The sequence below is a fragment of the Cavia porcellus genome, unplaced genomic scaffold, assembly GCF_034190915.1.
Source record: "Cavia porcellus strain 051 isolate PalLab524CR breed Dunkin Hartley unplaced genomic scaffold, mCavPor4.1 scaffold_43, whole genome shotgun sequence".
Taxonomy (NCBI): Eukaryota; Metazoa; Chordata; class Mammalia; order Rodentia; family Caviidae; genus Cavia; species Cavia porcellus.
This window is the reverse complement of record NW_026947526.1, coordinates 1,623,047-1,645,625: the sequence shown is the minus strand read 5'-3', so window position 1 is coordinate 1,645,625 and position 22,579 is coordinate 1,623,047. Positions and strand designations below refer to the sequence as shown.

The following is a 22,579-nucleotide window of genomic DNA, read 5'->3' as shown; positions in this document are numbered from 1 at the left end:
TAAAGTACATCCTTCAGTTTAAATTAAGAAACGAAAATAAAGAATTTTTGGTATGTGTCTTCTCCCATGGTTAGTGGTAAGCAATTCCTAAGGAAAATTTCCTGTCATTTCCTTAATGCACTATAGATAGCATAAACAAAACTACAGATCAGTTCACTTTCAGAAAACAGAAGCAGAACTAAAAGGCAGGGATAAAGCCTTTCAATGCAAATGTCCCTTAAGAGGTGAGATCAACATTTAAGAATACAATCATTTACTGATTTCTCTGACTTCAAGAAAGAGAAAAATTCACACTGTTATTGCTGTAAGGTAATGAAACTCCAGGTCTACTAAGTCTGGTATGAGTTTGTGTTCTCTGAAGTCAAAAAATGAATTTTAGAAAAAACAGAAGTCAAGATAATATAATTTTTGGAAGAAACAAAGCTCTGTGTGAGAGAGCAAATGTGTCCTGTCTGGGTGGGCAAAAACTGTATTTTCCAAGGAATTTTATAAAGTAAAATCATGTGGTGAGATGGTTTGAAGGGTGGGAAAACAGAACTCACAATGCAGATGGGCATAAGATGGGACAGAGCTATGGTAGCCAATAAGATAAATAGTTCAGGTAAATTTGATTAAATTGAGAACAAAAGGGAAAGGGAGTCACATAGGAAGCAGGCATTGTTAGGCAGCTGTGACTTCCCTTAGGGGTTTGGGAGGGTGACTACTGAGGTCATCAGGATGATAGGAACTATTTAAAATGTCAGTCTTTAAAAGGATACATTTCTTTGAATGGTGACTCCTGACTTCATCAGAGTGCTAGGGAACTATTTAGAATATCAGTCCTTAGGATATGGATGAATTTGTTGATCTTCTGTCTTGAGGCTTAGCCCATAGCAGGAGTTGTCCATCTTCTCCATAGTTGTAAGGTATCTGGGTTTCTAGATGGGCTCCTCAGAGGACCCAGCCCTGTCTCATTGCTAATCATAATTAACTAACTCAGCTGCACATAACAGTACTTTTAGGAAAATTGAATACAGATGTCTTGTGCTCTAGGTGAATGATCCGGGATGACAGTGTGCAACGTATATACCAGTGTTGCCCCACAATTCATATGTTTTGAAATATAGTTTTAGTTTATTTTTTCTTTTTATCCTTGAAATGAAATGGATTTGGAAATGAAAAGCCTGAGGTAAGGCACTTTGATACACATATTCCTCTGTGTAGTTGAGATCAACACTATTGAAGACAACCAGCTTCAGAAGACTCTGACTACTGTCTATCATTTGGGATCCTCTCTTGCAGGAAGGAGTTCCTTTCCATGTTTATTTTGGACTTGGAAAGAAGACAGTAGTGCAGCAGTCAATCAATGATGAAGAGGCGGGCCATATGAAATGTCCTATCATCTGAGCTGTGGCAGGAGGTCTCTTGGGTCTTTTCCGGTGTGTAGACATTGTTTACCAGTTTGGAACACAAAACTGGGAGCAGAATGCTTGCTGGATCTCATTTACTCATTCGATGTCCTGTGGCCTGATTAGCAAAGAACCTGGGAGACTCTCTAGCCATGGAATGGTGAGGCTTTGGATGGGAGCCCAGAAATAGGGTGGAATTGGGAGAAACTAGTTACAAGTGGTTAGAAGCAGTTCTGGTGTGTGAAGACTCAGGTATTTAGTTAGCTTCAGCTCCTGAGCTCTTGTAGCATTGGCCTTGGGTCATCCACTTTCCCTTTTTCTCCTGCTGGGAACAAGGATGATTCTGTGTCCCCAGAACCCTGAATTAACTATGATAGTACCAGACTGGAGTATCATCTTTGAAATTTTCTACTGTCCTGGCACCTCCATCATAAGGAGCAGAGGAAGGAGCTTGGGAAGCCCCTGACTCTGATGCATTTTGTAGCTGGAGCAGCATTACTGAGCTTGGTCTCTGCTCTCATTCCAGGGATCAGCAATCTTGATGTTCTAAAGTTTCTAAATGTATGTAATGCAGGGTCTCATATCCACAACAGCACTCCTTAAACCTGTACTTTTTTGTATTTATAGGAATTGCCTAAATTTATGGTATGTTCTCGCATTTCCAACCTCATGACAGGTGTTGGCAAAATCAAAAGAATTCAGAGAGGTGTAATGATGTGCTTCAGTGGAGGAAGGCTTTACAAACACCTGGTGAACTCCTGTGTATTATAAATAACAGTGCAAAGAATTTCTGAACATATTTCATGTCACACACGTGCTCATAGACTATATTTGTGAGAACAGCCATAGAGGTTTGAATTTTGAGAAAAATGAAGCAGATATAAAAGTGTCATCAAAGTCAGGGTAAACAGTGCTTGCTAAGGGCAAATTCCAGAAAGGTGTGCCTGTTAAATTCTCACTGAAAAATGTCTAAATGTAGTCATTTGCATGAACATATAAATACATATAAACATATAAACACAGATATCCTTCTGAATGGAAAGGAATATGGGTGTTAAATCTGAATTAAGAGCTAATTTAATAGTTTGGTTGATAATATACATTGTTTAAATATGGAAATGCTCTGTAATGGACTTTACTAATTCCTGTAAAGGAAATGCCCTAAATTGAAATTGTGCAGGGATATCAATAGTTTAGACATGAAGGGTTTTCTGCTTAGGGTGGATCAGACGAGCATGGAAAGGATGTGGAAGTGACTGGCAGGATACAGTGTGCAAATAGCAGGACATACAACAGAGAGGGTCATCACTGAAAGTCAGGTAGTTCTTAGGGTAAGCATGCAGTTAAAGTTGAATTATGATATCTTCCTTGAGGTGAATAACACCAGCTCTGCTAACAATCAGTATTCCACATCCCTGTCAACCCATGAATTTTGTGTTCTTCACTTGAGATCTAGTTTTGATTATCTCACATTATGACCCAGTATCATGAAGGTGAAATTTCAATTTTTTTTTTTGTACCAAGGATGGAACTCATGATCTCAAGCTTGCAAGTTAGGTTTTCATGCTGCTAGCTAAATACCCAGCTCTGAAAGTGTTTTCTGTATATTATGGATGATATCAACCTTGTTCCTCAGAAAATGTTGAACATTGTGGAATTTTTCTATATTGTATGGCTAAAATTTTTAAAACAAACCAAAGGTGTCTTATGCAGTCACTTTTCAAGTTTCACATTGTCTGTGGGGTGTCTCAGTCAGGGTTTCTCATTTTTCAGACAGTTCTGTAACAGGCTAACCCCAAACTCAAGGCATTTCTCCTGTATCAGCCTCCCAAGATATATTTCTTCTATCTGAGTGGAAAGTGATCACTTGTTGACACTGAGCTATAATTTGAAGCTTGCACTTGGTTTCATTGTTTATATGTTTTTTACATACAGCAGTTTTCCATGAACATTTGAGTTATTATTCACGTACCATATTTGATGTTATTTATGTTTTGTTCTGTGAAACCAAATTCAAATATCAAAATGCTACTTAAGTATATTAAGAACAAAGGACTTAATGCCCTAATTGAGATTTGAAGAGATATCATTGGTAGTACATCAGAGTGATTGATGAGATATTTTTCTGCTTCTGTGCTTTATGGATGCTGGGCCTATAGGTTCTCACTATAAGCTCTGCATTACAGACAGTGCACAGGGACTCTTGCAGTGACTCAGCACAAGAATCAGTGCTCCTATTTGGCTGTTACATTAGCTGTGAGTTGCAATATAGTATCAAATTTGCTGTCTCAAAAAATGTGTATATACAAAAAATTAATCCCCAAAATATGGAATTAAGATTTGAAGAAATCAGTCTCCATTCAGCTGTTTTGTTTGGTTTTATGTGTTTAGTTTAGATTTGTTTTATTGAGACATGTTTTCTCTATGTATGTCAGCTAGATTTGAACCCCTTATGGAGTGCAGAATTGCCCTAACTGTTGTACCCTAAGAAGATAGCTTTGTTATATGTGTATTATAGCAAACCTGTATAGGGGCTTACTAAATGTGTTTGTTTTATCCTTTTTCCCTAACTGATATGTTAAGGGACCTAATTGATCTGTTGAACAACACTCTCCTCTGTAAAGAATTGCAAGAATCTCATCTAATTGATATGTTAACCATTGTTGCTCTCTACAAACTACAGAAGCTGTGCTAAAACAAGCTAACAAGGGTTGTTAATCACTGCTAGGAGCCTCTATTCTCCGCTAAAGAGCTAAGGAAAACTAGAATGGCAATTAATTTACATTTGTTTAAAGTAACCTGCTTGTGTGCAGAGAGATTTGCATGTGAGTTTAACCCTTTACCCTGACCTTGACACATTACCGCCGTTTTCTGTTCTGTATGGCGCCTTATTGCCTCCCTCTCCCCTCACCTATCTATCTAGGCCATAAAGAATTTGGGTTTCTGGTGACCTCCCCCTGACCCGGTGATGATCTGTTGTAAAATGAGCCTGCCCCAATTTTAAGAACTGCTTAGCTTAAAGAAATTACCGGGTAATACTATGGCCCAAACCCCAATCGGTGCTTTCCTTTTGTTCTGTATGTATCAAATGAGTTAGATATCAGGTCTTCGTAAAACTTAAGTTCCAGTGTCTCATAACTTGTGACCCCTTCGCACTCACTAGCGAAGACAAGCTGTCCTGAGATAATTAACTGTCCACTTTCTTCTCCAAATATTGCTGCAGACGTGCCACTCTGAGATAATGTCAGTCTGCAGGATGGAAATAATTTTTAAAAAACACCAGAAACTCCCTAGATTGTCAGAGCTAAGTGGACAGCAATACAGTTTCCAGACTCGGGTCAACAAGTTTGATGGCTCTACAGGTTTCTTTGTTTCTCTCCCCCCGCCCTTTCCTCCAGCCCCTTTTTAAAGTCCTCCCTTCAGCTTCTAGGGGACAGTCTCCAAATTGGCTCCCGGAGACTGGTCGCCAGGCCTGGAAATAAAGCCTTTGCCACTAAATTTTCGGTCTCTTGCCTCCTTGGATTTTATACCGGGGCTCAAGTTATAACACTAACCTCAAAGCAGCACTCCTGTGTCAGGCTCTTTAGTGCTGGGATTATAGATATGTGTGTTTTTACCCTAGAAAATATTGAGGCTTGTAACTTAGCTGTGTTGTAGCTTGGCATAATAGATGCCATTTTGAGCTTTGCATATAACTAGTGCCCTGTATTTTACCCTGAAAAATGGAAAATCACACAGGGTAGAAGTCCCAGGAGAAAAGCAAAATGAGCTATATCCAAAGAAAAAAATTGACCTGCTCAACAAAAGAAGCAGAATACAGTTGTCATCCAAAAATTATTATAAAGATTCTAGCTACATGATTTCCAACAGGATCTTTTTGTGATTCTATCTTTTAAAACATCTGTAACTTTCCATTTCAAAGCCTGTTGTTTATATCTTGAAATGGGTGTGGGGTTCTGTGTACAAGTAGTCCTGAGACCATCTAATGAAATTCCACATTTCTCAATTGGGTTGCTTGGATTCCTGTATTGTTGTTCACAAACTCAACTCAAGCTTCAGAAACCTTTACTGACAACAAGCAAACATCAGGATTAAATGACAGTGCCACTGAGATGAAAGAATAGTAGTTTAAAGGAGAGGAGAAAAAGACAAATTCCATGTGCTACAATGCCCACCTGTTTTCCCCAGCAATGAAGAGGCTGAAACAGGAGAATGGCCATGTATTCAAAGACAGCCTAACCTACATAGTGAGTGCAAGGTGAGCCAGAACTCCAAAGTGAGACTATGTCTTTAAAGCAAAATACTAAAATGAAAATAATAAACAACCAAGGTGATAGAAAGACTATTTAAAAAAATCAATAATAGAGCTGAGTGAAAGTTGACTTATGCAAAATGGGAATTATTGAATGATGGTGCAGAAGAAGGAAGACCATGTAGTGGCATGCAGGAGGCAGTGACAAACACAGATTTAGGAATGACACCTATAATGCTACAGCACAACAGTGACCTCCTTCCTCCAATACATTTGTAGTTCACTAAATGGAGGACTTATAAAAGCTCATGGAAATGTTAAGCTCAAGGCAAACAAGCAGCTTGAAATCCAGGCTTTGGAACATGGCCTTTATCAGACATTTCATATTTAGATTGAAATAAGAGAAGTATAATCCTGCCCTGTTTGATGTCAAATGCACCAAATTTAATGGCTCACAACATTGAGAAATAAAGAAGTTACAAAGCAAAAGAACATCAAAAATTTTCTTAGAAAAAAAGAGAGAAGAATAGCCCTGAATTTTCAGGAGTGGTGTTTAGTATTTTGGCCACAGACCTATTGTCAGGAGTCATTTATACAGGAAATTCACAATGTGGGTACAGGGTGGGTCTCAAACTACAATCAAAATATAAGCTTAAAGCTGCTTAACTAATATTATTCATCAGCCAGAAAAGGTATGTGGAAAGAGCCAAGGCATTTTGTAGGAACAATAGTCCAGTTGTTCTGGTCATTGAGTATGGTAATTGATGCCTATCAGGGCTTCCTGGAGGGGGTGGTGGTAACTGTAGTACATTTCAAGCTGTTGTTTTTCTCTTCAGGACCATGTAGACATGGTCACTGCATCTTTTTCTTCAGGTCTGGCTTTCTTCAGCTGTGCCTGTTGCAGTGATTGTTGTATTTAGATTTTTGCATTGACTCTTTGAGGTTCCAGTTCCTCTCTGATTGTATATCAATTTCTCTCTACATTGACATCCTGTGCTAAAATCACAATAGTATTTGAATGAATGAACTTATGTTTATACATTTAAAAACATTCATTAATACAAGCCAGGGATTTAGCTCAGCAGGCAGAAATGCCTGCCTGGAAAGTGCTAGGTTGTAACTTTGATCCTTGGTACCTAAAAAAAAAAAAGTAATTTAAACTGCAAGGAAAGAAAATAATTACATTCGTGAAAATGTAGGTTTACATAATTTATAACTAAATATGTCAATGGCAAATTAAACATTGTTAATAGTCATATTTAGTATCTAAATAGTTGGGGCTGGGGATTGAGCTCAGTGATACAAGGAGCTGCCTGGAGAGCACAAGGTCATGAGTTCAATCCGTCATACAAAAAAAAATTCACAGTTGTCAACGATGCAGTGCTGTGAGCACATTTATTGAAACTTATGCTTGTTAATTAAGAGGCTCAATGTTTCTTTTTTGGTCTATGAAATACCTGCAGATAACATGGCAATTACAGTGAATGATGTACTGTCCCCTATAGGATTGCTTTTTTCTGAGTTGTTTTTAGTTTTTGTTTTCCCACATATTTGAAAGTTGAAAATGTTGGCTGATGCTAGCTAGAAAAACTGTGCTAAACAGTTTCTCAATTTAATGATATATTTCCCTATATCCATTAAGAAAATTTATTTGCTACAATTACTCCAAATCAAATTCATAAACAATTCTTAAAGTTACAGGCAGCTGAGTTAGTTAGAAATACAGGCAGCCATACCATGATAAAGTGGAATGCAATTCCTGACCTTCTATGTCTGGGATGAGTTTGTGTTCTCTAAAGTGCAAGAATGAATTTTAGAAACAACAGAGTTGAAGAGCAGAATGTATTTATTGAGGGAGAGAATGTGAATGTATTTTGCTCTAAATAGGATATTTTGGGAGTGGGAGGTGGAACCAGGGGACTTTTTCCTTGAAGTCACTTTCCTTTTCCCTATTCAACTTACCTGTGGCCAGAAAAGAATCTCAATCAGCTACTTGCATATCAGCAATGCCAACTTTAACCACCACCCAACTCAAAAACTATATGTATGCCACCCACACATTTCCAGAAGAAAAAGCCAGACCGCCAGTGGTCATGGGATTCTCTCCATATTCTTAGAATAAAGGCCATTTTGACTTTATATTCTCTTCTTTACTACACCAAAAATCCTATCAGAAAGCTTCTGTCTGAGAGAAACGGGAGGGATTCTGAGCTGGTAGCAAAGGACTCTGTCTTTTCTAGGGAATTTATAGAATAAAATCATGTGGTGAAAATCATTTAAAGTGGGTTAGATTACTGATGTTACTGAGGAGGTAGCTTAGCACAATAGAGAAGCCGAATATAAGAATGTAAAAGTGGCCTTTTATTTAAAAAATGTGGAGACAAGCCCACAGCCACTAAGGGCTTGGCTTTTATTTTTTTCTGACTGACTATGGGGTTATGGGGTATATGTGACTTTTGACTGGATGTGGTGCTTGGAGGGGACATGGATGTCATGCTAGGAGTTAAAGGGGATTTTCTTTATTCCCCTGGGAAAGAAAGATGATGATGTAATCAAGGAGAAAAGAGGAAGTGGCCATATAAGTAAGAATCCCTGAGTTCACCTTCTTCCACCTGGAACTACCACTATGAGGTCCTGTAATTTTTGTACGGCAAAACTCTTTCAAGTACATCCTTTGGTTTGAATGAAGAAATCAAAACAAAGAATTTTTGCTCTCTGTCTTCCTCCACGGCTGGTGATAAGCCATTCATAAGAAATATTTTGATTCAATTCTTTAATGCATTGTTGATAATATAACCAAAATTACAGATCAGTTCAGTTTCAGAAAAAAAAGCAGCACTTAAAGTCAGGGATAAAGGCCTTCAATGCAAGTATCCCTGGCAAGGTGAGATCAACACTGTGCAATGTAAACTACAACTGATTTCTCTGACTTCCAGAAAGAGAAAAGTTTATACTGATATTGCTATAGCAAAATCAATCTCCTGGTCTGCTATGTCTGACACGAGGCTTTTGTTCTATAAAGTCAAAGACTGAATTTTAGGAACAATAGAAATTAACAGAAGAATATACTTATTGAGAGAAAGAAAGCTGCCTGAGACGGAGAAGGGGTCCTGAGCAGGTTGCCAAACACTGTCCTTTCTAGGGATTTTTATAGAGTAAAATCATGTGGTGAAATTAGTTTAAGGAGGGGAAAACTAGGAACTCACAATGCAGATGGGGGCATAAGATGGGACAGAACTATGGTAGCCAATAAGATTATAAGTTCAGGTAAAGCTGATTAAATTGGGAACAAAGAGGGAGGGGAGTCACATAGAAAGCAGGCATTCTTAGGCAGCTGTGACTTCCCTTAGGGGTTTGGGAGGGTAACTACTGAGGTCATCAGGATGACAGGAACTATGTAGAATGTCAGTCTTTAAAAGGATACATTTCTTTGAATGGTGGCTCCTGACTTCCTCCCAGTGCTAGGGAACTATTTAGAATATCTATACTTAGGATATGGATGAATTTGCTTATCATTGTCTTGAGCCTTGGCCCATAGCATGAGGTGTCAGTCTTCCCCATAGTTGCAAGCTATCTGGTCTCCTGCATGGGCTCCTTGGGGGATCTAGCCCTGTCTCCTGCCAATACTATTTAAATAACTCAGGTCCCTGTAACAGCACTGTTTGGAAAATTGATTATAGATGTCTTGTGTTCTATGTGAATGATCCGGTGATGACAATGTGCAATGTATATACCAGTGTTGCCCCCTGATTAACATGTTTTGAAGTTTAATTTTAGTTGTGTGTTCTTTTTTCCTTGAAATCTAATGGATTTGAAAATTAAAAGCCTGAGGTAAAGCTCTTCAGTACAAACACTCCTCTGTCGAGCTGAGTTCACCACTGTAGAAGAATGGCAGCTCCAGAAGTCTCTGCACTACAGTCTATCATTTGGGATCCTCTCTTGCAGGGAGGGGCTCCTTTTCCTGTTTATTCTTGACTCAGAAGGAGGGCAGTAGAGCAGGAGTCAATCAATGATGAAGGGGCAGGCTACATGAACTGTTCAATCAGATGGGCCATTGCTGGCTGCGACTTCTGTCTTTCTGATGTCTCATCGTGATTTACCTGTTCTGAGTACAATACTGGTAGCAAAATGCTTGCTGGATCTCATTTAGTACTTTTGATGTCCTGTGGCATGATTAACAAAGAACCTGAGACATCCTGGAGCCATGGAATGGTGAGGTTGTGGATGGGAGCCCAGAAATATGGTGGATTGGGCGAAACCAGTTACAAGTATTTTCGTTCCGGTGTCTGGGTCCTCAGGTATTTAGTTAGCTTCAGCTCCTGAGGTCCTCAAGCATTGGCGATGGGTCATTCACTGTCCCTTTTGCCTCTTGCTGTTGGCAAGGGTGATTTGGGGTCCCCAGAACCCTGGCTCCACTATGACAGCAGCAGATGCAAGTATCATCTTTGAAATTCACTGCTGGCCTGGTAACTCCACCATCTTAGGCATTGGAAGGAGCTTGGGAAGACCCTGACTATGATGCTTTTTGTAGCTTGTAGAGCAGTAATGAGCTAGGTCTCTGCTCTCTTTCCTCAGAGTAGCTGATCTGGAATGTCCAAAGTTTATTAATGTCTGTAATGCAGGGCCTCATAGCCACAATGGATCAAGTTAAACTTGGGCTTTTTTGTATTTATAGTGATCTCCTCAATTTATAGTACGTTCTCATATTTCCATCCTCATGACAAGTAGTGGCAAAGTTCCTGAGAATTCAGAGATGTGTAGTAATGTGCCTCAGTGGAAAAAGGCTTCCCAAACAACTCGTGAATTCCTGTGTATTATACAGATCAGTGCAAAATAATTTCTGAACATACTTAATTATTTAGGTGGCACCCTTGCTCACAGACTAGGTTTTTGAGAACAGCCATAGAGTTTTGAAGTCTGAGAAAAATGAAGCAAATATGAAAGTGTTATCAAGGATGGGGTAAAAATTTGTGAAGGACAAATTCCAGAAAGGGCTATTAAGTTCTCATCAAAAAATGCCAAAATTTAGGCATTTGCATGGACATATACGCATGATATCCTTCTGAATGGAAAGGAATAGGGGTGTCATCTCTGAATTAAGAGCTGATTTAGTAGCTTGGTTGTTCATAGAAAGTTTAAATATGGAAATGCTCTACAATGGAATTTACTAAGTGGTGTAAAGGAAAAGCTCTAAAGAGAAATTTTGCAGTGATATCAATAGTTTGGCATGAAGGGTTTCCTGCTGAGGATGGATCAGAGGAGCATGGAAAGGATGTGCAAGTGACTGACAGGATGCAGGAAGCCAATAGTAGGACATACAACAGAGAGGGTCTTCACAGAAATTCAGGTAGTTCTTAGAGTAAGCGTGAAGTTAAAGTTGGGTTCTGATTGCTTCCTTGAGGTGATCAACACCAGCTCTGGCAACAATCAGTATTTCACATCCCTGTCAACCCATGTATTTTTTGTTCCATACTTGAGATCTAATTTGGATTATCTCTAATTATGCCCCAGTGTCATGAAGGTAAAATTTGGATTTTTTTTGTACCAAGGATCGAACTCATGACTTATGCTTTCGAGGAAGGCGGTCATGCCACTGAGCTAAATACCCAACTATGAAAGTGTTTTCTGTGTAGTATGGAAGATATCCACATTGTTTCTCCGAAAGTGTTGAACATTATTGGCATTTTTCGGTATTGTATGGATATAATTTTTAAAAACAAACCAAAGGTGTCTTATGTAGTCTGTTTTCAAGTTTCACTTTGTGTGTGGAGTGTCTCAGTCAGGGTTTCTCTATTTTATACAGCTCTGTAACTTAGGATAGACCCAAATTCAAGGAAGAACTCCTTCACCAGCCTCCCAAGATATATTTCTCATATCTGAATTGAAAGTGATCGCTTGGTGACAGTGAGCTATAAATTACAGCTTGGGCCTGGTTCCATTTTATATTCTTATTTTTTAAAAACAGTATTTTCCACTAACATTTGAGTTATTAGTTGTGTACCATATTGGATGTTATTTATGTTTTGTTCTATGAAAACAAATGCATGTTTCAAAATGCTGCTGAAGTATATTAAGAACAAAGTACTCTCTGGCCTAAATGAGATTTGAAGAGACATTATCTGTAGCCTATCAAAGTGATTGATGAGATTTTTTTTTCTTTTTTTAAATTTTGAAAGTGGTAAAGTACAACAGAAAAAGGCCAACTAAGATCATACAGTGAATTTGGTACACAACTTCACAACAGATTACTGGGATAACAGTAATAGGTATCACAGCATATTTTATTATCTTTATAATAGTTGTTCTTTCAAACACATATATCAAAATGAGATGAAATACAGAACATTATAGTAATTATCAAAACAGAATATTGAATAGAGAAATACCATTAATCACAATAGAGCAAAACAGTAATAAAAATATTTGCCTTCAAAGAGATAGTAGAATGAAGTCCCCCTTATTTGTTATGGTCTGCTTCCCAGGAGACGCTCAGATTTCTGGTTCCCATTTGATAACGGGGGTTACAGGAGGAGAGGGGTAGGGAAGAGGGATGTTTGATTCTAGGCCGTGCATCAGTAGGTTCACTATTGCTTAGTAGGGAGACAGGCTGCTTGTTTGGTTTCACAGCGTACTAAGTTCCCACATGGCAGGGATCTCAGGAGCTGCTGCTGGTTCTCCCCCTGGAAGGGCAACATTCTGCCAGACTGCCACCACTTATCAGGGAGAAGTGGTGCTTGCTTGCCTTCCAAGTGTCCTAAATTCCAGCATGGCATGGATCTCAGGAGCTGCTGCTGGTTTGCCCCCTGGATGGGCCACAGTCTGCCACACCGCCACCACTTACCAGGGAAGGGAGGTGCTTGCTTGGCTTCCCAGTTAATTGATGGGCTATTTATCTGCCTCTGTACTTTGTGGATGCTGGTCCTGCAGGCTTCTCACTGTGAGCTCTGCTTTAGAGACAGTACACAGGGAATATTGCAGTGACTCAGCACAAGAATCAGTGCTCCTATTTCACTGTTACATTAGCAGTGAGTTTCAATCTATCATCAAATTTGTTGTCTTCAAAAATGTGTATATACACAAAATTAATGACCAAAACATGGATTTAAATTTGACAAAATCAGTCTTCATTCAGCTGTTTTGTTTGGTTTTATTAGTTTAGTTTTGTTTTGTTTTATTGAGACAAGCTTTCTGTACGTATATCAGCTGGATTTGAACACCCTATGGAGCCTATAATTGCCCAAACTCACCTAAGCCATCCTGTCTCAGCCTTTTGAGTGCTGGGATTATAGATACGCACCACCACACTTTGCTTTTCATTCAGATTTGTAGGAGAGAATTTAAGATATCGCAAACCTGGTGTCTCAACCTTCATGTGAGAACCATATGTATGATCCTTTAGGAGGTGGTGACCTTTGAGGATGTGGTCATGAACTTCAGCAATGAGGAGTGGAGTTTGCTGAGTCCATACCAAAAGAACCTCTACAGAGATGTGATGGGTGAAACCTTTAGGAATATGACTGCAATTGGTAAGGACAAAATACTTTTGTCACTCATGCTGTCAGAATGTTGTATGTCGCTCATCAGTGCTGTTTCATTAAAAACAATGTGAAAATATTTTTAAAAATAGCTCAGACCTGTATACATTATATCATAACTCTAAACAAAATCTATTAATTTGTATGTATTATTCTAATGAATGCTGGTATTTCTATGTCTACAATTCAGGAGGACTTGGGGATATCCAGGAAGCTGAAAAAGAATGCAAAATTTAATGGAGATACTTAAGGTAATTCTTACTCACAAAGAGAAGGAATGTTCCTGAGTAACTAGTGAGTCAGCAGAAAAATGACTGCCAAAGAAATGAGGCACCATTGAATCTATTGTCAGTAATATTCTACGAAGACGTAGAAGCTAGGGTATGTATAATGAGTGAATTAAATCATGAAAATATATGACACTGCATATAGATATGTACGAAAGGCATACACTTTGAGTTATGACATTCTTCCTTCAGTTTTTCTATCCATATATACATGTGAATACAACACATTCATTATCTAAAATTTTCTACGATTGCAATAGAATTTGAAATAAAATGGAGTACTTGTGTTTGCAAGCCATGCTCTAAAGAATCAGCCATTCTGAGTAAAATTCTTAGAAGGCTAGTGGAATGTTAAGTGCACTCATTCTGAATATCAGTGTGCAGTTGTCTCTAGAAATTGATCCCCTCATATTGTCCTGGATATATTTTTAAAAATTCAATGTCCATGTAAATATTGATACATGCTTACTCATATACAAAGCAGATCAAGTTATAATAGATCATGCCTTGAAGAAGCTTAGCTATCTATCACTGGATTTGTGGAGAAGGAAAATGTTAATAGCCTCTCTGTGATTGTGCATTCTTGTAAATCCAGCACACTAGGAATCAGATTTTGCAGAAGTGCAAATTCAAGTTCAAACTTCACAGCTTAATGATCAGGGAAAATCTCTTAAAACAGATTTAAAAAACTATAGATTTTATGCAAATACCTGTTGTTCATTCCCAGCATGGAAAAAATGTGTTATATAATGTCAAAAAATAAAGAATATGACATCATTTCCCATAAGAAATAGGTGGTTCTTTCTCCCTTCAATTCGGTGAAATAGCTCAGCTATAAAACCTAAAATGTCACAGGGTTTCTTTTAGATGAGAAACCAAAATATAAATTGTGGAATGAAATGAAAGCGAGTTGATAGAGAAAAGTAAGACTGACCATATGGAAAAGGGAACTACAGGTTAAGGACAGAAGGGAGATTGTGATGGGGAAACATATCAGAATGATCTGTATGTGATACACATATGTACCCATGCCCAAAGTGAAGCTAAAGTTTCTGCATTTCAAAAGGTACCAAATTTTATGATTTACAAATGCATACCAGTCTTTTGGGAATGGTTATTTTCAACATGTCTTACAAGGCCATTCCGTTACTTCATGGTCAGAATTTCTTAGCAGGCATTAAAAACAGCACGTGACATTAATGCAGTCATTAAACTGAGACCCATTTCACTGTGAATTTTTCTTTTTTTATTTAATGTAAGGAAAGATTAAAAAAACAAAATAAGTAGAAATAATACCACTGTCAAAGTGAAAATAAACAGTAAGAAATCTAAAGACAATGATTACATATGCTGCTCATAGAAATAGTTAATGAAACACAAAAGTGAAACATATGAATTGGGGATTCAAACAGTGAGACTGCAAACAGTTTTGTTCAACTCTTCAATAAAAACTTTGTAATATGGTTATAAATCCTATATGTGATTTTTTTTTTACAGAAATGAAAAGCTAGGGAAATCCTGTGGTCATACATCTTGGAATCAGTGTAAAGAAGTATTCCCTTGTACTGCAGAAGGTAATGTGAATGTGAAAGAAGCAGAAACACACCACAATGTTCAGATCCATGAAAAATATTGCAGTGGAGAGAAATCCTATGTATGTCAGCAATGTGGAAAAGGTTTCACCAAATCTGGACATTGTAAGGAACATGAAAAAATTCACACTGGCGAGAAACCTTATGTATGTAAGCAATGTGGGAAAGCTTTTACCCAACATGGATGTTGTAAGCAACATGAAAGAATTCATACTGGAGAGAAACCATATGTATGTAAGCAATGTGGGAAAGCTTTTAACACATGGGCAGGTTGTAAAAATCATGAAAGGTTTCACACTGGTGAGAAACCATATGTATGTAAGCAATGTGGGAAAGCTTTTACTCAACATGTACATTGTAAGCAACATGAATGAATTCACACCTGCGAGAAACCATATATATGTAAGCAACGTGGGAAAGCTTTTAACACATGTACAAATTTTAAGGTTCATGAAATAATTCACACTGGAGAGAAACCCTATGTATGTAAGCAATGTGGAAAAGCTTTTAACACACATGCAAATTTTAAGGTTCATGAAAGAATTCACACTGGAGAGAAAGCATATGTATGTAAGCAATGTGGGAAAGCTTTTAACACACGGGGACATTTTAAGAATCATGAAAGAATTCACACTGGAGAGAAACCATATGTATGTAAGCAGTGTGGGAAAGCTTTTACCCAACATGGACATTGTAAGCGACATGAAAGAATTCACACTGGAGAGAAACCCTATATGTAACAATGTGGGAAATCTTTTACCCAACATGGACATTGTAAGCAACAAGAAAGTTCACACTCAAGATAAAACCAGTGTATATAAGCATCATGAAAATTTTTTGAGCACAAGTACATATTGCATAATGCATGAAAAACTTCACACTGGGCAGAAACCTTATATATGTAAGGAATGTGGGAAAGGTTTCAGCAGAAATGCTCATTGTCCAGTACATAAAAAATTTACACTGCTGAGAAGCCCTGTTTATGTGTAGAATGTGGGAAACCTTTCACCACACATGGATTTTGCAAAATACATCAATGACTCCACACTGGTGAGAAACAATATGCATATAACAATGTGGCAAAGCTTTTAACACATACAGTCATTGCAAAACACATGAAACAATTCACACTGGGATGAACCACTGGCTATGTAAGGAAGTGGAGACACTTTCAGCAGCCAGATTGTAAGTGAAATACATGAAGAAACTCACACAAGAGATAAATCCTATGTGTTATGGGAATACTCTCAGCACACATGATCATTGTTACATATCTGAAAGAGCTCACTGGATCCTATGTGTATTAACAGTGTGAGAAATATGGCAATCCATGTTTGTTGTTAAATACATAGAAAAAGCAGCACTCTTTAGACAGTTTAGATCTAAGTTTACTTTAAAAATTCCAAGTAGACCTGAAGAAATAATCAATACAGAAGTTTGATGTTAATATTTCTTCACAGTTTTCCAGAAACAACAAATCTGAAATGCAGCTCTACTCAAGTACACATTTTGTATGGTTTTCAGTTAATCATTTATACCTCTTTAGATTTTTTAATGTGTCTTTGTGCTTCAACATGGCATCTTGTAATTAAACATTTTAAACTGAAATGGGCTTTTCACTTTCAAGTATGGATAGTGTCTATGTACTTAATATATTTTGTCTTTAAAACTTAATTTTCATATTTTTGGTGAATTAATTTTATTTAAAGAAAAAAATCAAAAAGTGTAGAAATACTACAGAATTTCTGAAAAATAAACAATAAGAAATCACTAGTTGATTAGTTATATATTGTCATCTTAGAAGTAATTGTTCAAGTTACAAAATTAAGCATACAAAGTGATATTCAAATAATGACACTGTGAACAGTTTACCTCAGTGATCCAACAAAAACTTATTAATATGCATATATGTTCTAAAAACTTGTTTTTTATCTTAAATATGGTAAGATTAAACATGACAAAACAAAACAGAACAGTTCATAAGCAAACAAGTTAAGGAAACACAGGTTTCAAAGCAAGTCCACTGAGATGTTCATTGTCTATCTTACTGTCTCTAGTTTTCTTCCAAATAGTTGTTCCCATCTTCACAAGCATTGAATATATACTTAACATTATAGAACTAATCAAATAATTACAGGATGATGCAGGCTTTTTTGATATTCAAGACTGATTTTGGGGAAGTTGATAATGCTTACCATAATGTGTCTCATTCTCTTCATAGTTGATGTCTTTATTTTTATGTATGCTGAAACTGAACATAAGAGACTAAACTACTATCACTCTGAACAGTGAATAATAGTATCCTGAGAAGGAGAAAGGCGAGGAATTGCCTAAAAAAGGAAGGCAGAGGACATTGTTAAAAGTGTATAAAGATTTAAAAGCTACAGCAGTTCTGTTGCTCTGTTTGTTTTGATTATATTTTGTTCTGGTCTGTCTACTCATATTAGATTTGAGGGCACAGAGAGGTAACCCAAAAATAGCAGGTTATAACATGATGGTAACTGTCCTTAATTTCCTATTAAGTAAAACTGAAACCCTGTATTACTTACATTGTCTTACTATGACTGATCTTATTGGAAGCTGGTTTGTTTGAATGTAATTTGGCCTTGACTGATTTTATTCACATTTGGTATGCTTGCTGGTATCAAGTCCAAGAGTAGAGGCCACTAGTCTGAAGATGATAATATGTGAAAGATATATATTGGGGGGGCTGGGATTTAGCTCAGTGGCTTAAGCACCTGACTGGAAAGTGTGAGGTCATCACTCTGATCCCCAGTACCAAAAAATAAATACAAGATATAAATTCCAGGTTTATTTTTTTATTTAAAGAGAGAAAAAACATAAAAAAACAAAGCAGTAAAGGGTACAAGTCATACAGAATCTCAAGAAAAAAAATACAGTAAGAAATCACTAGTTAATAGGTTACATATTGTCTTCTTAGAAACAGTTGTCCAAATTATAAAATTAAAGCATATAAAATGAACATTCCTACAGCAAGATTGCAAACAGTTCCGTTCAATGATCCAACAAAGCTCAGTAATGTGGTTTTCCTTCCTACACACTCAAACAGGCAATTATATCTCTTAGACCACCTTCCTTTCCTCTCTTCTTCACAATAACACACTTTTGGGTTTTTTTTTTATTCCCATAGTTGTTATTACTCTTTTTGAAGAGAATAAAATCTCAAGTGAGTTAACAAAACAGAGTTGGTTAGAACATAAGGATGCGCATAGTACTTGATGCAAAAATAGAATATCAGGTGATCAAAATGGTTACCATTGTGCCTCTTGCTATTTTTAAAAAGAGTTTCTATATCATCAGGTATAATAGAATTGATCAAAACAGTACAGAACTAGAGCAATAAAATCTACACTGGAGACCTTACAGGATTTCAAAAGAAGATAATAGTCAAACCATAATGGGCATCATAGTAAATTTTATTGCCTACAAAGTGGTTGCCTATGCCCTCAAACTTGATACTATCAAACAAAATAGAATATAGTAAAATCAGGCAGAACAAGATGGGGAGAGCAATACTGGGGTTAAAATCAGGTTAATAGGAAAACAAAAATGTTACTATAATATATCCCGCTATTTTTTAATTTAGTTTTCCTTTAATTGAAAAAAAATAAGAAAAAATAGAATATTTTTTAAAAGGGTGGAGATCGAGAAAAAAGAGACATTGTAATAGAACAACACAGGTCAGAACTGAACAATTAAAGCATCATTTTGTTTCACCACCATATAATCTAACATAATATTAGTCGCCATAGTGCCTCTTTCCTTGAATTGTTTGAGTATAATTTCGTATACTATGGCATCAATCATATCAAGACAGTGTGAAGCCATTCAAGAGAATGAAAGAATTACAGGGTATTTAGAGCCAGTTAACAGAAAATGAACAACAATTTCTATATTATCTCTTTGCCTTTGAAAAATTTTATTTATACTATCACATACAGTAAAATATATTAAGATACAGCATGTTAAAACCAGTGGAAACATGTATAACAGCTTGATGGGAGTTCCAAAGAAGATGATATTAAATCAGCACTAGCTTTTATGATGTGTTATTTTCTTCAGAATAGCTATTCGTACTATCACCGATATTAAATCGAAAAACCCAGGGTAAAACCATTGCACTTAATGAGTGAAAACATTATATAGATTCAAACCAATATGATTGGGTATCATGATTACCACATACTTCTATGTGTTATCATTTCTTATACTAGGGAATATATTTGGTATTTATACATGTGAGTTTGATTTATTTCACTTATGAGTATGGTCTCAAGCTGTGCCCATTTATTTATATGTCAGTGTGATCAATCTTCATAGCTGAGTAGTACTCCATTGTATAAAAACACCATAACTTTTTTATCCATTCCTCAGTTGATGGACACTTAGGTTGTTTCCAAGATCTGGCTATTACAAACTGTGCTGCTATAAAAATGGGTGCACATATATCACTGTGGAATGATGCTTTAAGTTCTTCTGTGAATATGCCTAGAAGTAGAATAGCTGGGTCAAAAGGTGCTTCCAGTCCCAGCTTTCTGAGAAATTTCCAGACTGATCTCCACAATGGTTGCACCAGTCTACACTCCCACAAACAGTGCAGAAGAGTTCCTTTTTCCCAACAGCATCTCCAATATTTGTTGTTGGTGGTTTTCTTGATCTTGGCCATTCTTTCAGGAGTGAGATGAAATCTCAGTGTGGTTTTAATGTGCATTTCTCTAATGACCATTGATGGTGAACATTTTTTCATGTATTTATTTGTCATTTGTATTTCTTCATCTCAAAATTGTTTATTCATCTCAGATGCTCATTTTTGGATTGGGTCTTTGAATTTTGGTGGTCTCATTTTTGAAAATTCTTTATGTGTTTTAGACAGAAGTCCTCTGGCTGAGGGGCAGTTCACTAAGATTTTTTCCCAGTGTGTGGGTTTTCTTTTCACTATACTGGAGATTCCTTTTGATGTGCAGAAACTTTTTAATCAGAGGTGATCCCAATTATTGATTCTGGGAAGCATTTCCCATGCGATTTGAGTCCTGTTCATCAATTCTCTACCTACTCCTATGTCTTCAAGGTTTTTACCCAATTTGTCTTCCAATAGATTGAGTGTTTCTGTTTTAATATTTAGACCTTTGATCCATTTAGATTTTATTTTAGTACATGGTGATAGGCATGGGTCTAGTTTTAGTTTTAGGCATATGGAGAGCCAGTTTTTCACCACCATTTATTAAACAGAATGTCATTCTTCCAGTGAACATGTTTGGCCCATTTATGAAAGATAATGTACTTGAGTGTGTTTGTAGTGGTGGTTGTATCTTCTCATCTATTCCACTGATATTCGGCTTTGTTTTGTTTCCAGTACCATGTTGATTTTACTACAGTTGCTTTGTAGTATAACTTCAAGTCAGGGATTGTGGTACCTCCTGCCTTGCTTTTGCTGCTTCTAACTGTCTTTGCTATTCTAGGTTTCTTCTCATTCCAGATGAATTTTAGGGGTGATTTCTCAAGTTCTATGAGGTATGTTGATGGTATTTTTATCGGGATTGCATTGCATCTGTATAAAAGTTTTAGGAGAATGGCCATTTTCACAATATTTATTCTTCCTATCCATGAGCAAGGGATGTCTTTCCATTTTCTGAGATCATCTTCAATTTCATTTTTCAGTGTGTTATAATTTTCCGTGTATAGGGCTTTCACTTCTTTCATGAGAGTAATTCCTAAATATTTCATTTTTTGGTTGCTAGTGTGAAGGGTGTGGCCTCACTTATTTCTGTCTCTGTGACTTTGTTGTTAGTGTATAGGAATGCTATTGATTTTTTAGTATTGATTCTGTATCCAGCTACATTACTGAATTTATTTATTATATCTAGGAGTCTTTCAAAGGAGCTTCGGGGATCTTCTATATAAAGTATCATGTCATCTGCAAATAATGATAATTTAACTTCTTCTTTTCCTATCTTTACACCTTTTATTTCTCTCTATTGTCTAATTGCTCTGCCCAGTATTTCTAGTACTATATTAAATAGGAGCTGTGATAAGGGACATCCTTGTCTTGTGCCTGATTTTAAAGTAAAGGCCTTCAATTTTTGACCATTTAGTATGGTACTGGGTGTTGTTTTTTCATTGCTGGCCTTAATTATATTGAGGTAAGGACCATCTATTCCAATTTTCTGCAAGGTTCTTATCATAAATGAATGTTGGACCTTATCAAAAGCTTTTTCTGCATCTATAGTAATAATCATGTGATTATAACTTTTGGCTCTATTGATATGGTGTATTACATTTATTGATTTACATATATTAAACAATCTCTACATGCCTGGGTTGAATCCCCCTTGGTCATGATATATGATCTTCTTGTTGATTTGCTGCATCCTATTTGCCAATATTTTAATGAGAAATTTTGCCTCCTTGTTCATTAGGGAGATTGGTCTGTAGTTCTCTTTTTCAGTTGGGTCCTCCTCTGGTTTTTGTACTAGAGTAATATTTGCTTCTAGGAACAATTTATGAAGGATTGCTTCCCTTTCCATTTCTTTGAATATTTTGCGCAGTGTTGGCATTAGGTCTTCTTTATATTTCTTGTACAATTTTTCATTGAATCCTTCTGGGCCTGGGCTCTTCTTTGTAGGTAATGATTTTATTATGTTTTCAATTTCATTAATATAATTTGGGTTATTCAGTAGTTTTACATCTTCATGACCTAGCTTTTGTACTTCATATGCTTTAGGAATCTATTTCCTCTGTGTTATAAAACCTTTGAGAGTAGAGGTTTTCGAAATAGGTGTTGATGATCTTCTGTATTTCAATAGGGTCTGTAGTAATTTCACCTCTTTTATTCCTTATTGCATGGATTTGAACTTTTTCTTCCATTTTTTAAATAAGGTTGGCTAGGGGCTTTTCGATTTTATTTATTCTTTCACAGAACCATGTCTTTGATTCATTGATTTTTTGGGTTGTTTTTTTAGTCTCTATTGCATTGATTTCTGCTCTGATTTTTATAATTTCTTCTTTTCTTTTGGTTTTGGGCTTGACTTACTCTTCTTTTTCTAGATGTTTGAGGTAAAACATCAGGTTATTTATTTGTATTTGTTCTGTTTTCCTAATGTGGGAACTCGTGCAATAAATTTTCCTCAGAGGACAGCTTTCATTGCATCACACAGATTCTGGTACGTTGTATTTGTGTTTCCATTTGTATGTAGGTATTGTTTAGTTTCTTCTTTAATTTCCTCTGTGACTCACTGATTACTCAAGAGTGTTATTCAGTTTCCATGTGTTTGTGGGATTTTTGCAGTATCTTTTATCATTAATTTCTAATTTCATAGTGGTATGGTCTGATAGCATGCCAGGGATAATTTCAAAACCATTTTGCATTTATTTAAATATGCTCTGTGAAATAATATATGGTCTATTTTAGAGAATGACCCATGTAATACTGAGAAGAATGTGTATTCTGTTGTTGTTGGGTGGAATACTCTGTATATGTCTATTAAGTCCATTTATTCACAGATGT

General features: G+C 36.6%; 1 long non-coding RNA gene across 2 annotated transcripts in view; it reads left to right on the top strand.

Annotated features, from left to right (window-relative positions):
• LOC134474918 (uncharacterized) overlaps positions 1–21,735 on the top strand; it is a 113,943-nt gene extending 92,208 nt beyond the window's left edge. The window contains exons 2-4 of one of the 2 annotated variants that reach the window (XR_010045850.1): positions 13,040–13,166; positions 13,366–13,426; positions 14,960–21,735. This is a non-coding gene — a long non-coding RNA (uncharacterized LOC134474918). Of the gene's footprint in view, positions 1–13,039; positions 13,167–13,365; positions 13,557–14,959 lie in introns of both variants that reach the window. The other variant, XR_010045851.1, reaches the window with a different exon arrangement.
• Positions 21,736–22,579: the final 844 nt, after the last annotated feature.